The sequence below is a fragment of the Balaenoptera ricei genome, chromosome X, assembly GCF_028023285.1.
Source record: "Balaenoptera ricei isolate mBalRic1 chromosome X, mBalRic1.hap2, whole genome shotgun sequence".
NCBI lineage: Eukaryota > Metazoa > Chordata > Mammalia > Artiodactyla > Balaenopteridae > Balaenoptera > Balaenoptera ricei.
This window is the reverse complement of record NC_082660.1, coordinates 57,410,928-57,426,170: the sequence shown is the minus strand read 5'-3', so window position 1 is coordinate 57,426,170 and position 15,243 is coordinate 57,410,928. Positions and strand designations below refer to the sequence as shown.

Genomic DNA, 15,243 nt, shown 5'->3' with positions numbered 1-15,243 from the left:
TAGCAAAGAAATACTCCAAACAGGCTTTTTCTTAGCACCAAGGCATTAATGACAGACATATTATTTCTTGAGGATGCCAAAAATGTATTTTTTAAAAAAACAAATTCTTTTTTATTCCATCATTACAAATATTGCCGTTATTATTACACATTCATTCAAAGCCACAGGTAACACCTCCCAACTTATAGCAGCTTTAGTGACAATTTCGTATCATTATTTCCATTTTCTCTCATCTCTTTCTGTTTCTATTACCACTTTCTTTTCAAAGATTCAGATATTTATCAGATGAAAAAAGAAGAGGTGTCACCAGAGGTTTAGATAAAGTTTATATTGAGGATTAATTGGAGATGAATTTTAAGCACATATAATAAGCTTAAAAAATAACTGATAGCAGAAAAGACACACATAAATGCTGACTGAAAATAGTTATCACATTTAATTAAATATGATGTGCCAACAAAAGTCACAGCCTTGAAAATTTTAAGATGTGGGAAATGCTCACAGTGTAATGCTAAAAGATAAAAGAAAGGATTTGGACTACATGTAATGTAATCCAAATTTTATAGAAGAAAGTCTATGTACAGTATTCTTTCCTTATCGCGGTTTCACTATGTGCAGTTCCACTTACCCACGGTCAACTGCAGTCCAAAAATATTAAATGGAAAACTCCAGAAATAAATAATTCATAAGTTTTAAATTGTGCAATTCTGAGTGATGAAATCTGGTGCCATCCCATTCCATCCCGCCCCAGGAGGTGAATCATCCCTTTGTCCAGCATATCCCATCTGTGAGTCACTTAGTAGCATCTCTGTTATCAGGTTGACTGTTGCAGTATCATAGTGCTTGTGTTCAAGTAACTCTTATTTTAGTTAATAATGGCTCCAAAGTGCAAGAGTAGTGGTGCTCGCAATTTGGATATACTGAAGAGAGGCCATAAAATGCTTCCTTTAAGTGAAAAAGTGAAAGTTCTTGACTTAAGGAATGAAAAAAAATCATATGCTGAGGTTGCTAAGGTCTACTGTAAGAACGAATCTTCTATCCATGAAATTGTGAAGAAAGAAAAAGAAATTCATGCTAGTTTTGCTGTCGCACCTCAAACTGCAAAAGTTAAGATGGAAAAGACACTGAATTTGTACAATAAGATATTTAAGAGGGAGACACACTCATACAACTTTATTACAATATACTGTTATAATTGTTCTATATTATTATTAGTTATTGTTGTTAATCTCTTACTGTGCCTAATTCATAAATTAAACTTTATCATAGGTATGTATGTATAGGAAAAAGCAGGGTATATACCAAACAGGGTTTGGTATTATCCCTAGTGTCAGACAGCCACTGGGGTTCTTGGAACGTAACCCCCGTGGATAACAGGGGACTACTGTAAAAAGTTAGAAAAAATATTGTAGCAAGGAAGAGCCAATTTTGACTCCATGTTGGATCTGTTTCTTCGACTTTAGCCTTTGCTTTTCGTTGCTTTTGTTATTATAATCATACATAACGGCCTGCCTCAGGGAACCCTACCCACCTGTGAATGGCTGCAAGAAAAAAGAAATTAACACATCCCCTCCCCAAGGCTGGCCATTCCAGATGTTTTTCAAGACTGATGGCCCTTTTTACTTTACTTCCTCCCCACTTCTCCCTATCTATTCTGACTTTTTACTTTACTTCCCTCTCTGATTCTATAAAAGAAACTGGCATCCAGACCCCGATAAGATGGGTTTTTGGGGGGACCCTAGTCTGCCATCTTCTCAGTCTGCCGGCTTTCCGAATACAGTCGTTATTCCTTGTCTCAACACCTGGTCTCCCAATTTGTTGGCCTGTTGTGCGGCGAGCAGAGCGATCTTGGACTCGGTAACAAATTTAGCTTAGCCAGCCAGGAGCCTTGCTACTCATGGCTAGGCGGCGCCAGTCAGGGAATATTGGGGCAAGGCCCTAGCAGCTGCGGGGACCATTTGTCCTGAAGATCTTCCCTTCAAAATTCCCTGAAGTGGCGCCGGCTACCCCAGCTCTTGGCAGTTGAAGCAAGGAACAGACAAACTTCTATGAGTCGACAGACTCGATTTTGGAGAGTAAGTCGCTCTGGCGTGCACATTAGAACATATTCCCCCCTCAATTTGGGCTTTTCCTTTATGGGACAAACCAGTTTTTTTGGTTGGGGTACCCTGTTGGAGAGGGGAATTTTTGTTGGACTCTACCTGATTTTGAGAACCGGTTTGTTGGGTTTGGTTTTAGTTTTGTGTGTGTTGATGTTGGAATTTGTGCTTTTTGTGTTGGAATATGTGTCTTTTGTGTTCTGGTGTTATCAAACTTATAAAAATGGGAAATACTCCATCTATCCCAAAGGAGAGCCCTTTGGGGCATATATTAGATAAATGGGCAAAACATAGCTGTGAGCCTATGACTAAGAAAGATATGATATACTATTGTAATAGGGTGCGGATCCAATATATGCTAGGATCAGAAGAACAATGGCCCCTGAATGGCTCACTCAATTATTATATGATATCACAGTTAGAAATGTTTTGCAAAAGAGCAGGGAAAAGAGATGAGATTCCATATGTAGAAGCATTTATGCTATTGCATCAGGAGGAAAAGGAGTCAGAGGGCTGCCACCTTATGGTGCAGCGGTCTGAAAGAAAACCTAAGGGGGAACCTATTCTACAAGGGGAAGAGGGAGAAAATGAGAGTGGGGGTATTTTATTTCAAAACTTAAACCTCCCTCTAGCCTATCCAGCTCCCCCAATGGCCGAGCAAGCTGCACCGGCAGTTGTTCCAACTGCCCTCCGACTCATGCCGCCAACATATTCACCACCTCCTATTTCCCTTACCCATGGGGATCAAATAGTAGTTTCTATGTTAACCCCTGGAGCACAGGAACCTGGTTTAGTATCACCATCTAAGACCCGACAGAGCACCCAATTTGGACCGGGAGCCGTTTCCGCAGCAGGGTAATTTCCCTTGCTCCGATATCCTCTAAGAGGCCCGGGGACTCCCTTGGACTTGAGGCACCCAATTCTAATTTTCCCACAAGAGCCCCCAGGTAACATTGACAGTGAGGAATAAGTTGATTGACCTTCTAATAGATACGGTGTCACATATTCTGTGGTAAACACCAAAGTGGCACAGAAAACATCTCAGTCTATCCCGGTCATGGGAGTTTCTGGAGAAGTACAAAACCATTTGTTCTTACAACCTCTAGAATGCCAACTAGGGGACCTCACCATACAGGGCCATGGATCCCAAATGAACTTGGATCCCTCCTCCCCCAAGGTACAGGCCCTTCTGGCTATGCATTTCATGGCCCAGTCTGCCCCAGCCATCAGGCGCAAAATTCAGAAAGCAACTGCTGGTCTTCAGACTCCAAAGAACGATTTGCTCCAATTGGCTTATTTGGTTTTCAATAATAAGTATATGGCCAAAAATGCTGAACGCATGGAGAGAAATATGCAAAAGGTGCAAATGATTGCAGTGGTTTTGTCTGCTCAGAGACCACCAACTGCGAGGCCGGCTTTTCCTGGACCACTAGGCCCATGAATACCCAGACAGGACCAATGTGCCCTGTGTGGACAAAAGGGGCACTGGAAGGAGAGTTGCGATCGATGTGCTCTTTGCAAACAGCCAGGGCATTGGAAGAAGGAATGCCCCAGACACCGGAGAGTGATGGGGGCCCCTCGGCCATTGACGGGGTTTCACAATCAGAAGACTGAGGGAGCCCGAGGCCAAAAGTGGCTCTGCCTAGAGATACCATCTACATAATAAATGTTGAGCCTTGGGTGGTCATTGATGTGGCAGGCCTCCTGATAGAATTTTGCTTATAGATACTGGTGCAACCTTTCCGGTCTTAACCCAAAGGATTGGAAAACTTAGTAACCATAAAGAGTATGTAATGGGGGTGTCAGGGAAAAGGCAGGGCCACACTTTCCTGGAACCCCTTTTGTGCAACATCAATGGCCAGCTGTTTTTACATTCCTTTCTGTTTGTGCCTGATTGTCCCATCCCTTTAATGGGAAGAGGTTTATTAACTAAGTTAGGGGCCACTATGTTTCTTGAGGGGCAAGGGAACCACGCTCACAAATTTCTTAAACCTAGGGAAGATCCTCAAAAATGTTTGTACATAGATTACCAAAATAGGAGGCCACTGGTCTGACTAAATTAGCCATAGCTGATATTCAGATCCTGATTGGAATTTTGGAAGAGGCCTTCTCCCCTAAGCTAAATGAGGAAAAGTAAAACTTTCCAACATAGGTAAATGGGTATGTTAGTCCTTCAGTATCATTGAGGTAGCCACACAATTCTTTGAAAAAAGAAAAACAAAACTGTCCTTGTTTTACAAATGTAGTCTTTACAAGACCATGAGTGTGGCTCCAAAAATAATCCAAAACCCACCAATCCTTTTACCACTCCCAAACCTTCCCTATTTATCTTAAGAGGCTTGTAAGTATTAAACAAAGAGGAAACAAAGTCATTCTAAGAGAAACTTGCCTGTATCTTTGAGATGCCAATGTGCTATCTGGTCTTCTCAGGAACCCTTATCTATGCCATCGTTTTAAAATGCAAATTTTGAAAAAGAGGGTAAAGTAATTTAGAACTTGACTTGTTTTCCATAAATATTAGTAAAAAGGGTTTAGCCATCTAGACAAGCGAGCTTGATTTGTTCCATCTGCCAGAAACCCAACTTTAATCCAACCTCTTAAAAGATAGGTTCCTTACCCAGAGAGGGAAAAGAGGAAAGAAAATAGGCAGGCCCAATTATTGGCAGCCCTACAGGGGCAACCCCCACCCAGAGAAACCCTGACCCGTCCCAGCAGAAGCCAAGACTGATGCTGGGTCTGCAGAAAACCTGGCTACTGGGCGAGGGAATGCTTCCACAAGGGCAAGTCTCCTAAGATGCCTTGTCCAAAATGCCAAAAAAGTGGCCATTGGGGAGCCAACTGCCCCTTGGGCCAAAGGGCTCAGGGACCAGGGGCAGCCCCTCAGATGACCCTGGATTGATGAGACCCTCTGCTCCAAATGGCCCCCCCTGTTTAACATCAGTATTACTGGGTTGGAACCAAGGGCGAACCTGGATGTGGCAGGTAGGACCATATCTTTCTTATTGGATACAGGGGCCGCCTACTCTGTCCTAGTTTTCCTTCTCTGGACCCTTCTCCTCTGACTCCTGTCAGGTTACAGGAGTCTCAGGTAAACTTACTACTAGGCCCTTTACCGTCCCTTTGTGTTGTTACTGGGAAGGATATACTTTCTCTCATTCCTTCCTGGTCATACCTGAATGCCCCCACCCACTGTTAGGTAGGGACATCATGAACAAGCTGGGAACCAGACTGGTACTTGGGGGAACCACCCCAGTAACACCCCTCCAGTTCTTAGTCTTAGAGACACAGCCCCCTCTGAGAACTGGCACACCAGCCTTAGCTAAGTTGCCAGTAGACCCCCAGGTCTGGGCTGATAGAATCCCGGGGAGAGCTATAACCGCCTCCCCAGTGCTTATCACCTTAAAGGACCCAACCTCTTTCCCCAATCAGAAACAATATCCAATTTGCCCAGAAGCCCAAAGGGGACTGCAGCCTCTCATATCCAGATTTTTACTACAGGGGCTACTTATTCCTTACAGTTCTCCTTGCAACACCCCTATCTTACCTGTTAAGAAGCCAAACGGAGAATACAGACTAGTCCAAGACTTAAGAGCTATCAATGAGGCAGTTGTCCCACTCCATCCGGTAGTCCCCAACCCATACAACTTGTTGGGGACCATCCCAGGCACAGCCTCCTGGTTTACTGTGTTAGACTTAAAGGATGCTTTCTTTTCCATACCTCTGTACCCCCAGTCCTACTACCTCTTTGATTTTGAGTGGCATGAGGAAGGGAATAGAGGACAACAACTCACCTGGACAGTCCTACTTCAAGGGTTCTGAGACAGCCCTCACCTTTTTGTCCAGGCCCTGGCCAAGGACCTCCAAGATCTACATCTGGCGGAAGGGACTATCATCCAGTATGTGGATGACCTTCTTATTTGCTCCCCAGACCATGAGAGAGCCTTAACTCATGCTACCCAGACCTTCAATTTTTTGGCCAAAAAAAGCTATAAAGTTTCTAAGTCTAAGGTCCAATTGGCACAGCAGGAAGTCAAATATCTGGGAGTAATCCTCTCCCCAGGGGAACGAAGTATCTCCCCAGATAGAATACAAGGGATTTAGATCTGCTGGAACCAACTATCTGAAAGCAGCTCTGAGCCTTTTTAGGCCTCATGGGGTGTTACAGACTATGGATTCCTAACTACGGACTAAAAGCACAACCTCTATGAGGCCTCGAAAGGAAAACCTGACTCTAAACCTCTGCTCTCGGGCCCTAGCCAAACCCAAGATTTCTAACAGCTAAAGACATTAGTATCTCAGGCCCCAGTCTTGGGAATCCCAAGAACTGATAGACCTTTCCAACTATTTGTGGCAGAAAAACAAGGGATGGCTTTAGGAGTCTTAACTCAGGAACTTGGCCCTATCTGGAGACTTATAGCATATCTGTCAATGAGACTGTACCTGGTGGCCACTGGATGGCCCAACTGTCTTAGGGTAGTTGCTGCCTTGGCCTTATTAGTGGAAGAAGCCTCCCCTGACAGTATATACCTCCCATCAGGTTACCTCTCTCAGAAGAGAAAGGCCATTTCTGGCTCACAGATAGCAGGATCCTCAAATATCAGGCATTACTGTTGCAGAATCCAGACTTACGTGTCATGGTCTGCTCCTCTTTAAATCCAGCTACCATGCTCCCCCTGTCTGAAGAAGGTCTACCAGTTCACCAATGTGAAGACAATATATCATTCCTTGTTGCCCCGACAAGATCTAACTGATATTCCACTACAAAACCTGAGGAGGTTTGGTTTACTGATGGAAGTAATTTTCTTTCTGAAGGATGTAGAAGGGCAGTGTATGTGGTGGTCTCCTTGACACAGGTTATTGAGGCCCGGACTCTTCCCCCAGGGACCTCAGCCCAATTGGCAGAAATAATTGTTTTAACCCAAGCCTTAACCCTGGCTGAAAATAAGGCCCTTAATATATATACTGACTCTAAATATGCTTTTTTGGTTCTTCATGCTCATGCTGTTATCTGGAAGTAATGTGGCTACTTGATGGTCCAAAACAATCCAGTTAAGTATGGACCTCAAATTCTCTCCCTCTTGGAGGTAGTCCTCAAGCCTTCCCAGGTAGCAGTGATTCATTGCAGAAGTCACCAGAAGGGTGATGATGAAATAACAAAAGGAAATCGGCTAGCTGATCAGGCTGCCTGACAAGCAGCCCTTCAGCCCTTTGTGATAGATGGTGCCTTAGTTCCTTCCCTTAGTTCTTTCCCTTCCCTGTCTTACCTGCCTAAGGAAATCAAATGGGCCATAAATCATGGGTACCACCTTGACCCAGATGGATGGTACTGGAGAGAGGACTTAACTCAACTGCCCCAATCGCTCCAATGGAAAATTATTAAATTTTTGCATGAGGCCTGTCACCTTGGGAGAGATGCCTCATACCAGATTGTTTCTTCTATCTTCTCTGGGAAGGGACTTTACGATGTAGTTAATAAGGTAACCTCATCATGCCCTATTTGTCTGACTAACAATCCTCAGGGAAATAAGCCACCCCCGTTGGCCCTTCTAGCTCAGAGACACAGAACATATCCAGGGGAAGACTGGCAAATGGACTTTACAGTGGTTCCTCCCTACTGAGGATATAAGTACATTTTGGTGTTTGTGGACACCTTTACTGGTTGGGTGGAAGCTTTCCCCACCAGGACAGAAGAAGCTTCAGAGGTAGCCCAGAAGCTTTTAACTGAAATCTTCCCTAGATTTGGCCTCCTGCTCTCTCTTCAGAGTGATAATGGTCTTGCCTTTGTTAACCAAATTATTCAGCAGATATCCAAGGCTCTAGATATTGAGTACCACTTTCATTCTTCCTGGAGACCCCAATCCTCAGGAAATGTAGAAAGAGCCAACCAACATTTAAAGAATACCTTAAGAAAAATAACCCAAGAGACCTCCCTCAGTTGGAAGGAAGCCTTCCCTATTGCTCTTTTAAGGGTCAGAACATCCCCAAAGGCCTTACTTAACCTTAGCTCTTATGAAATGCTGTATGGTAGGCCTTTCTTATGAGGGGACCTACTGATGTACTCTGTCACCTCCTTTGGACAATTCCAAAAAGCCCTCCAGAAATATGTGGTAAAAAGGCTTCCTTCCCCAGAGTCTTCTCCTTGCCTCTACTCTGCAGGAACACAAGTATTCATCAAAACTTGGAAGAATGGCTCTCCTGGTTCTCAACTTCAGCTGACCTGGAAGGGACCCTATCCAGTCTTGCTCTCTTCTCCTTCAGCTGTTAAAGTACCAGGGATCGCCAGTTGGATCAGCCTGAAGTGATCCAGTGTCTTTAGAGGAATTTTTTTGGTTTGCGGGTATACGCCTCTTAGAGAGAAGCATTCTCAATCTTACCATCATGGTCCAGGAATCCTGGAAGGCTACGGTAGCAGCCATTGAGGAGCAACAGTCAGCCCTAGATTCTCTGGCTGAGGTGGTTTTACAAAATAAGAGGGCCCTCAATGTTATAACACAGCGGTCCCCAACATTTTTGGCATCAGGGACTAGTTTCATGGAAGACAATTTTTCCACAGACTGGGTGGGGGGCAGGGATGGTTCAGGCAGTAATGTGAGTGATGGGGAGCAGCAGATGAAGCTCCAGTCACTTGTCCGCCACTCACCTCCTGCTGTGTGGCGTGGTTCTTAACATGCCACAGACCGGTACCGATCCGCAGCTAGGGAGTTGGGGACCCCTGTTATAACAGCTGAGGCCAGGGGTGTCTGTGCCCTGCTAAATGAAACATGCTGCTTCTATGTTAATACCTCCAGCCAGGTTGAAGAAAACCTTCTGGTTTTAAAGAAAAACATCAAAATAATAGAAGATCTGAAAGAGAGAGCAGGACAGGGCCCTAGCTGGCTTTCTACCCTCCTCTCCTCTATGGAGACCCAGATATGGACATGGCTGTTGCCCTTGTTGGGACCATTAGTCCTGACAGCCTTTGTTTTGTTATTAGGCCCTTGTATCATAAAGCTACTTGTTCGACTCATTTCAGAACGCATACAGGCTGTTTGATTCCAAATGGTTCTGCGAAGTAGCTACCAGCCCATTCAGCCTGACCCTGAGACCAAGATCTACATGGGACCCCTTGATGGTCATCACTCCAGCCTACCTCCTAGCTGAAGGAGAGCAAGAGGAGGGACCCAATCAAGACTCCGCCCCTTAACAGCAGGAAGCAGCCAGAGCAGTCATCGCCCATGTCCCAAAGAATTGGGTCCCATACTCTTGAGGGGGGAATGTTAGGTAGTTAGTCGGACATTAACAGCAAGGAGGTGACAGTGGTGAAAAGACAAGAAGGAAACAATCAAGTCCCACCCCAACCCTCTGGGCACCCTGCCCTGACATTAGGAGCAAGGAGGCAACAGTAGCAAAAAGACAAGAAGGGAGTAGTCGAGTCACACCTCAACCATCTGAGGACCCTGCCCTGACATTAGCAGCAAGGAGGTGACAGTGGTAAAAAGACAAGGGGGGAATAGTCAAGTTACACCCCACCCAGAATGGGTGAAACCATGGTCAGGTGATGGGCAACATATCCTGATACAGATAAAGAGGGAACCCAATAACACGAGGGAACGTCTCTGGGCTGCACATGCCCAGACCAGACAGGCATATAACCTATAGTAAACCCAAACTCATTATACCATCATTATAATAAAATCTGTATGTGGTTTTGCTCCACCCCCCCCCCCCCACTCTGGGTAGGCTTTTCTTAGTGAATTAAGGGTAAGGGCATGCAGAATAATGAACTCGTTACATAGTTCGGGACTGTCAATCAAATAATGATCCCCTGTCACTCACCCATGATCACGACCCACCTCCTCACAGAACGCTCCTTACAAACACTCTTAAGCCTGTACAGGAGTGCTGGTTTCACTTCACAGAAATAGCTCACTCTCTCTCTGAGAGTGTAACTATGCTTTAATAAACTTTGCTTTGCACTTAAGCCCAAAGTGGTAGCCTGCAATTCTTTGCTTGCTATCACAAGGACAGAGATTGCTGGTCTGGGTCTTCCTTTGACCTCCTTGGTTGAAGCTATTTGACACAATGCACGCCAACCTAGTAACACTATATAAGGGCTCAGTATGCAAAGTTTAGAGATCAATAAATATTTAAGGAATAAATGAATGAAAAAAATGGAAAATAAACAAATCCTGCAAGATGACCTGTTTTAGCCTGAACTTGCAAAATGTCCTTTTGCAAATTTAAAAAGCTAGGACCTAAAATCCTATCTTAAAAGCAATATAAAACCTAGTACTTGAAAGTTACAGAATGTTTTAGTGACACTACAACTCACTTTGTTCTGTGAAGTGGCTTAGATATGTCTCACGATCTAGGTTCCAAGCCAAATTCTGTCTAGCAGATGGGTCACTGGCCTCTCTCTCTGACTTTTTTTTTTGTAGGGTTCAAATATTTGGGCTTCTCCTAGACTTAAAAAAGAATATGGTGGGGCGGCTTCCCTGGTGGGCCAGTGGTTAAGAATCCACCTGCCAATGCAGGGGGCACAGGTTCAAGCCCTGGTCTGGGAAGATCCCGCATGCCGCAGAGCAACTAAGCCCATGCACCACAACTACTGAGCCTGAGTGCTACAACTACTGAAGCGTGCATGCTTAGAGCCCATGCTCTACAACAAGAGAAGCCACCACAATGAGAAGCCTGTGCACCACAATGAAGAGTAGCCCCCACTCACCACAATTAGAGAAAGCCCATGCACAGCAATGAAGACCCAATGCAGCTAAGAAAAAAAAAATGGTGGCGTTTACATTTGAAAGCCTTAACTCCACTGAAATGGATCCCCCCCCAACACCCAAGGAAACAGCTCTCTGAATTAACAAACCCTTTAGGATTTTACCATACATCAGTATGTGAATTACAGGTATACCACTATTGCAAATGTTAAACAAATGCTATTAATGACAAAGCATCATGATTTCAATGCAGTCTCATCCAACACACTGAGGAACAGGAGACATCAATATGTAGTTTGTCTAAGTACCAATCTCATGATAAAGTTATATGAGAATGGGGAAAACAAAATGAATTCAGATTAATGGCACTTAAAAAATCATGAGCAGACTATGGCACTGAACTTTTGACCATGTGAAATGTGATTGCAGAATAAATGGGACTCATCAGTAACTTTCCTAGTCAGACAAGGAGTAGATGCTAACAAGGACACAGTTGGCAATTAAAAAAAAGATCATGTTGTCCATTATGCACTATTTTTACATGCTCCTAAAAATAAGGTTGAGTGCTGATTTTTTTTTTGCTTTCTTTAAATTGTGTGAGGTATCTTTAATATAGTAAATCAACTACTATAAAAGACAAAAGTTTATCTTCCTATCAGCATGAGAGTTTACTATTGGCAAAGACTAGATATGTTGAAACTAATTACCTTGGTAATTAATCTCTTCATTATTCCTTACAAAGCAAAAGAACCAAAAAGTGTCCTTCATAATCAGCAATCCTTGAACAGAACTCCAAAGACAAGGATGATCTTATATCACCATGAATTCAAAGTTCTCAAAGAAGTCCTGGGTTCTTATCACCACCTCCAAAACACAAAACACTTAAAGGAGAGTGGGTCTTGGGAAATGGGTCCAATCTAAAGTGTTTTGGGTGGCCTGATCTGGTAAAAAATTGATTTTAGCAGATCCATACCTCTTCCCTTCAATAATCACTCTAGTTTATGCCTATTAGGGAGGGGTGCAAAGTTACCTTTGGTCCTTTGGACACAGAAATCACTCTCTGCTTTTCACCACCCACTGCATCATTCTGATTCCTGGAATATTGTGTACAGGTCACTTAACTTTCTTGTTACTATGCTTCTAGTTTCCCCTCATTAAAACAGGGGAGATGTCTAGCCTCCTTTACACAGCCTATTATGATGCTGTGGTTTTTAAACACATTTTAAAAAGGGGGAATCAAGATGGCAGAGTAGGAGGACGTTTGTGGGAGCTCACCTTACCCCACAAACACATCAAAAATGCATCTACTTGTGTAGCAACTCTCACTGAAAACTAACTGGAGACTGGCAGAAAGGCTCTTCTACAACCAATGCTATAAAGAAAGATAAGCAAGGAGTCAGGCAGAGAGGAGAAATGATCAGGTTGGGACCTGCGCTACTAGCGGGGGACATAGAAGAAGAGGGGTATATCATAGGCTTGGAGATACTCCCTAGGAAGCGAGTGGATGCCAAATATATGGTTCTAGTCACATATTTGGCATTCCAGCACTGGGGTCTCACACTGGGAAGATGAGTCCCCTTAGCTTGTTTGAAAACTGGTGGGACTTACTAGAGGTGCTGTGAGAAACTGAGACTCCATCATGAACAGTATGCACGCACACTTCCTTACTCCCAGGAACAAGGCAAAGAAAGCATATTGAAAACAGCCTGGGGCTCTGGCTGGTTTCTCACAACTGCCCCAGCGTCCACTCCAGCCCTCACTGGGCTACTGTTCCAACTCCACTTTCTCTGGCTCTGCTCTCCACTAGGGTGGAGGTGCTGTTGCTGGGGGAGAGTGCACACTTAGAGGGAATGGGACCAGCTTGGACCCAAACCTTAGGGCTTCTACTCCAGCATCTTGGACCCCAGCCCCATGCCCAATAGGGTGGTGACAACCATTGATCATAGGAAAAGCCCCAGCTCACATCTGTTTCTGGCTCTAGCTCCTCCATATCCAGCCCTACCATCAACTAGGGTGGTAGCTGTCAGCACACCCCAGGGGAAGATGTGACCTGTGCTCATTTCAGATCCAGCTCTCCCACCAAAGTCACTGGGCACACACAGACTGCATAAGGACACTCTCACAGAAGGACACCCCTTCAAGATCAGGATAAGTAACTGTTTCACTTAATTCTATAGAGACAGAGAAAGTTAAAATGAGAAGACAAAGGAATGTGTTTCAAATGAATGAAAAAGAACCTGCCTCTGAAAAAAAACCCCTAATGAAACAGAGGTAAATAATTTACTAGATAAAGAGTACAAACCATTAGTAATAAGAAGGCTAACTGAACTTGGGAAAAGAATAGACAAGCAAAATGAGAATTTTAACAAGGAACTAGAAAATATAAAAAAGAACTGGTCAGATCTGAAGGATACAATAACTGAAATGAAAAACACATTGGAGGGAATTAACAGCAGACTAAGTGATACAGAAGACGGCATAAGTGATCTGGAAGATAGTCTAATGGAAACCACCCAATCAGAACAGTAAATAGAAAAGCAAAATTTAAAAAAAATGAGGATAGTTTAAGGGATCTATGGGACAACATCAAGCATAGTAACATTAACATAAGGGTCCCAGAAGGAGAGGAGAGAGAGTAAGAGGTAAAGAATGTAGTTGATGAAGTTATGGTTGAAAAATTCCAGAAGAAGAAGAGATTTCTACTCACAGGGAGCACAGAGAGTCCCAAACAACACGAACCCAAAGAGACACATACCAAGGCATATCATAATTAAAATGGCAAAAGTTAAAGACAAAGAAAGAATTTTAAAGGCAGCAATAGAAAATCAAGAGTCACATACAAGGGAACTCCCCCAAAGCTATCAGCTGATGTTTCTGCAGAAACTTTGCAGGCCAGAATGGAGTGGCATGATATATTTAAAGTGCTGAAAGCGAAAAACCTACAACCTAGGATACTATACCCAGAAAATATGTTCAGAATTGAAGGAGAGAAAAAGCACTTCTGAGACAAACAAAAACTAAAAGAGTTCATCAATATTAAACTGACCCTACAAGAAGTTTTAAAAGGTATTTTCTAAGTAGAAAATAAAAGGTTACAACAAGAAGTAGAATTTATAGGAAAGAAATAGTCCTGCTAGTAAAAGCAAATATATAGTAGATGTGGTGGATCAACAATTTACATAAGCAAGTATGAGATTCAAAGACAACAGTTGTAAAATAAACTATAATTACAATAGAGAGTTAAGAGGTAGACATGAAGATATAAAATATGACATAAAAAACACAAACTGTGGGGGAGGGGAGTATAAAATGTAGATTTTTTAGAATGTGTTTGAACTTAAATGACTATCAGTTTAAAACATGACCTATACATTTAGTTATAGGTCGACATATACAAACCCCATGGTAACCTCAAGTCAAAAACCTATGATAGGGACTACCCTGGTGGTACAGTGGTTAAGAATCCACCTGCTAATGCAGGGGACATGGGTTTGAGTCCTGGTCCAGGAAGATCCCACATGCTGTAGCGCAGCTAAGCCCAGGTGCCACAACTACTGAGCCTGTGCTCTAAAGCCCATGAGCCACAACTACTGAAGCCCACGTGCCTAGAGCCCATGCTCCACAACAAGAGAAACCACCACAATGAGAAGCCCGCACACCACAACGAAGAGTAGCCCCCGCTCGCCACAACTAGAGAAAGCCTGCGTGCAGCAATGAAGACCAAACACAGCCAAAAATAAATAAATAAATTTATAAACAACAACAACAAAAACCTATGATACATACACAAAAACTAGAGAGAAAGAAACACAAGCATACCACTAAAAAACCATCAAACCACAAGAGGAAGAAAAGAATAGAGAAGAACTACAGAAACCACCAGAAAACAAGTAACAAAATGGCAATAAGTACATACTTATCAATAATCACTTTAAAAGTCAATGGATTAATGCTCCAAATCAAAAGATACTATATATACAAAACCCTAAAATCTCCACAAAAAACTACTAGAATTAATAAATGAATTCAGTAAGGTTGCAGGATACAAAATTAATGTAAAGAAATCCGTTGCATTTCTATACACTAAAAATGAACTGTTGGAAAGAGAAATTCAGGAAACAATCCCGTCCACCATCACATCAAAAAGAATAAAATAGCTAGAAATAAAGCTACTTATGGAGGTAAAAGGCATGTACTCAGAAAACTGTAAGACACTGATGAGAGAAATTGAGGAGGACACAAACAGATTGAAAGATATACCCTGTTTTTAAATTGGAAGAATTAATACTGTTAAAATGACTATATTACCCAAAGCAACCTACAGATTCAATGCAATCCCTAACAAAGTATCAAGGGCATTTTTCACAGAACTACAACCAATAACTTAAAAATAGACCCCTAATAGCCAAAACAACTTGAGAAAGAAGAACAGAGCTGGAGAA

General features: G+C 43.0%; 1 protein-coding gene across 1 annotated transcript in view; it reads right to left on the bottom strand.

Moving 5' to 3' along the window:
* The window catches only part of ZC3H12B (zinc finger CCCH-type containing 12B), a 30,283-nt gene that overhangs the window by 5,230 nt on the left and 9,810 nt on the right, over positions 1-15,243 (bottom strand). The window lies entirely within an intron of this gene.